Source organism: Acyrthosiphon pisum, unplaced genomic scaffold (assembly GCF_005508785.2).
Source record: "Acyrthosiphon pisum isolate AL4f unplaced genomic scaffold, pea_aphid_22Mar2018_4r6ur Scaffold_21465;HRSCAF=24052, whole genome shotgun sequence".
Lineage (NCBI taxonomy): Eukaryota > Metazoa > Arthropoda > Insecta > Hemiptera > Aphididae > Acyrthosiphon > Acyrthosiphon pisum.
In genome coordinates, this window is record NW_021770935.1 from 44,902 (window position 1) to 49,763 (window position 4,862).

Consider the following 4,862-nt stretch of genomic DNA (forward strand, 5'->3'; position numbering starts at 1 on the left):
GGTTTGCGCGAAGTATTTAAAACAATATATAATATATAATCTTTATATTTTTTACACCTCACCAAGACACCAATTATAGTGAAATTTATACCCTAGATAAAGGTATTAAATATTTTTGATTATAATATATTAAGATAATTTAATATAACAATATAATATATAATTAAAGTGTATTAAATGATTATTCAGATGTCACTTGGGGATGAATGACAAAAGCATAAACGTAAGTTAAATTAAGAATTTCTATACTGGCTATTGAATTATAAAAGTCGAACATATACTAAAAAACCTCAAAGTTTTTTTAAGCTAAGTATTACTGATAACAGGACATTGTATAAAAATAACTCTTTTTAAATTAAGATAGTGGACCCGGTCTTTATGATTGATGAACGATTATTGTTGGTTTTCAAATTACAGGACAATGGTTTGCGTCACGCCGTCACTGATGCAAATGATTGGTTTTGTATAGAAAATGTTCTTTAAGTACTGAACATTTTTACAATTACATGTTATTAGAGTAAAAAAATGACGTAGGTACGTGTGACCGTTCTTTATTGTTAAATTTTAATTAATTAAATAACTAAATAACAAACAATTGTATAGGTAATATTTTATAGATAAAAGAATATTTAATTTAAATAACTTTTTCCGTTTGTTTGCACTTTTCTACCGTTTATCCTCATCTAAGCAGTACCTACTCACCTTCATGAATGCATAATATTTCATACACTAGATAATAATAGATATAGATTAAGACCATACAAAGCAATAGACATTTGGCCGATTTCATTCATTAGCGAGTGGGATTGCCCGAAAGTGCCATCTGTTGGCTAGCCTGGACTTCAGAACAGTCCCGCAGAGCGAGCTGTCGGTACCGATGCCTCGCATGTCTGATCCTTCGCCATCGGCAAGACTTAAAAGTGGTTTCAATCCCACCCCCGTTCATATTGGGTCACACGCTTTCGTAGTTTCATATTGTTGTTTTATTATATTACATTATTTAATTATGTATAAGCTGTTTAGAACTTTAAGTACATAATATTATTAAGGTCAATGTATACATGTTATGCTGAAAATAATGCATTGTAAACTAGGTATCTATTAATATCTGCAGTTATCGACTATTATAAAGGTTAGGCATGTGAATAGTTTGTGTGAGAAAAAAGTTACGGAAGGCCGAAGGGTTAGTCTTATTAGTTGAATTCAATTCCATAGCATAGGTACAAATAAGATTAAATGATGGTATCTATATAGCGTTACACCACGATTTAAGATAGTACTATCTTAAATCGTATTAGGTAGATAGAAAAACGACGTTTATTCCCAATTGGTAATTATTAAAAAAATCTGAAAATAAGTACTTAAGTACCTAATTAGGTATAAAACAATAATCGTTTTAACTTTCAAGTATGCAAGCTTTATATTTCATTATACTTGTACTTATACGGCCAAGATACTGACTGTTTTAGTAGTACCTACATAGGTATTATATTCGTCATCACATATAATGATATTAACACAAATACACAATATTCCTATAGGTACCTAATAGTGTCCTAGTCTATACCTATTTGGCCACTTCGTTATTGGAATTGCATATGTACCTAGCTGTAGGTATAGAATAGTAGTTACAAAAATTATTATTAGGTAGGTGTATAATATAATACGTATTATACATTCCAAACTGATCTATTGATGTAAACAAAACTTATATATTTATACTGTGTCATACATTTAATAGATAGATACATCATTATCATTTTCAAATTTATATTGATATTACAACTACACGAGTACCTACCTTTAATATAGTGGCTGATTAAAATATAAAACTGAACTTAACCTAACCATAATATAATATACGTATTATAACATATAACATATTACTTTACAAACTTATATCGTTCAACATTTAGAAATGGATCGAGGCTGATGAGGACTGATGATTTACCTGGCCTTGAGATGTAAATCATAATGACGTTTTATAATAAACAGAGTCAAATAAACATATGTTTATATTGTATAATATACAGATAAAACACAAACGCTATATCTTAAAAGTTAAAATAATATAATGATTATTATTTTTATGCGTGGTTGCTACCTATGTATAATGAATATACTCACTATATACTCGTAAAGTCGTAATATAGTGCCGAACTACCAAATTTACTGGTCATGTACTTGTGTCTTGTTACATGAGTAGGTACCTACCTAGGTACCTATATTGTCCATTATGAATTATAATATAGGTACCTGTTATTTATTAGTACCTATTTAAATGTGTTCTGAATTAGTACCATTTTCAGATCATGTGTGTATATCAAAATGGGGGCAATACTTACTTCTGGCAGAGCCCTGAGCCCTGGTGCGTCGCCTGCTAAAATAAAATTTTAAGTATTATACACAGTTATTTGGACGTAAGAGCTGGTTTGAGTGTTTGACTGAGCACGTGTGTGCACTGACCATTGAACATGGTAGGTAGTTAATCATTTCAAATTAGTTAAGGTTCGGATATGATTAGGCACAAAATAATTTCGAACACATCGTGCAGAATAATTTATAGCATTTTTTATAGGAAGGTTGTTTATTAATAATAATTATTATTGTAGTATATTTTGTAGACTTGTAGTTCAAATAACTGAAACAATTATCTGACCTAACCTAACCTAATCGCAATACTACTCCGATATCAATTACTTCGAACATAAACTATACCGATAGGCGATATTATATTAAATTACTCCGAAATATTTGGTGACAGACATAACTACATGATAACTGATAGGTAAGTAAAAACATAGACCTATAAATTTCATAGATTTAGTATGAATTTAGTAAAAAGTATAAATCACGGTCCACGTCTTCACCATGTAGAAAAGATCTTCTCAGAGTTTTTTTTATATAATATACAGGCCCTAGATACCTGATTATAGGCAAGGGTTTTCCAAATATGTATAACTTTTTTAATTTCCTTAAAATATGATTTTTTTTTTAAAAATTTTTTCGTAATTATTATTTTTATTATTATTTATTATTTATTTATTTACGCCGTGACAGGCATTAATTTAAATACAATATTTTGTTGCTAAAATTAAATATACAAGGTTAATAATAAGTCGATGATTGTTTTTGGTACCTAATTTAAATATCTGCAATTTACATATTTTCTTAAAATAATCAATCTAATTAAAATTATTCCTGGAAACTAACTAGAAATTGTTCACAGTTAAAAATGATTTATTTCGTTACTCACCAAAGTAAATTTTCGACGGTAACTCGGAACATTTGAATTTTGAATATACTCAGGAATTACCACATCAAAATTCATATTAATTAGGTACTTCGTTTACTTAATCGCAAACAAAATTAAAAACACCAAACACACCAGTCACCACAGGACACGGCCAAACTCCAAGATTTTCAGTTTTATATTTTAATATTATCATTTATAGTAATATACTAATACTAGGCCAAAATTAACTTGAACATAGTTGCTAATACAATAGTAACTTTATTATGAATTTATTAATCCCTTTAATTATAAATGTTAACAAAATGTGAAAAATATGACTCTTCAGGAAAAAAAACCTAATTTAGTCAAACTTGTTGTAATGATTTGATTAACATTTTAATGCTTTTAAATAATACATTTTCGTTAATATCAATTATTATTAGAAATTTGTTACTTCGGCTCAGGTTCCTGTCGTTTGGTATCGACTTTATTACTAGGTACTACGTGGCAGTCCTGTAAAGTATTTAAGTAAAAGTATTTGAGTAAAAGTATTCAAATACTTTTTTAAGTATTGAATAACTTTTTAAATACTTTCAGCATGAAGTATTTTGAATGGTATTTTAAATACTTTTTTTTGTATTAAATACTTTTTGGTATTGAATACTTTGGTTTTTTATTTCGAAAATTTTATTTTTATTCGAAATAATTGGATGGAAAAATATTATTGTCAACTACAATAATAGAATAATAGTTTTATTTAATATTCTGTACTTCTGTGTTAGCCGAAGCCCAAAGGTTTGTGAAGACCAGATTTCTAAAAAAGTTATTGAATATTGAATAACAACATTCCATTTAAAACTATTAGATAACTATTAGATTACCTACTACATATGTGTTTATATTACAATAATTAGAAACCCACTTTAAAAACCAAAAGTATTTAAAAAGTATTCCAAATACTTTTTCAAAGTATTTGAGTAGTATTTGAGATACTTTACAATTAAAGTATTTAGTAGTATCTTAAATACCTAAAAAAAAAATGTATTTGAGTATTTACTCAAGTACTTTTTAAAAGTATTCTTTACAGTACTGCTACTTGGTGTCTCTGACATATCAGGTCCAGGGTATGATTCACTGTTAATTTTAGATATTAAATCATCGACCAGGTATGTATAAGACGTCTTAATTCAGCAATGTGTATTGTTCGGTCATTAAATCCAAATCCCTTATGGTATTGATTAAATCTTTTTGTTCTTGCAAACGTACTTCTTCTTTGGCTTGTTCTTTACGTACTCGCCTATTACATTCCAACTATAGTAATGCAACTATAGCGGCAACAAATACAATACCTCGATGACCTGGTAAATTTGATCCAAGTTCGATGGCCATAGTTTCACTTAAAGGTTTGACCTTTCCTGCGGTACCAACATTCATAGTGACTTCACACCAATTGTAAAACTGAGCAGGTGGCATGCATACATACGATCGAAATACTGGAGATTGTTTCGTTCTTTCTTTAACAGAATTAGCAATATTGGTTTACTTACTTGGCGCAATAAAGCGCCAAGCATGGCGGCCGGAAGAACACCGTGTGGTACCATTGTTGATTAAAACTATCAATATTTTT

The 4,862-nt window shown here is 28.9% G+C and overlaps 1 pseudogene; it reads right to left on the bottom strand.

The window, feature by feature from the left end:
• Positions 1-3,600: 3,600 nt before the first annotated feature.
• Positions 3,601-4,836, bottom strand: LOC100570094 (annotated as a pseudogene).
• Positions 4,837-4,862: the final 26 nt, after the last annotated feature.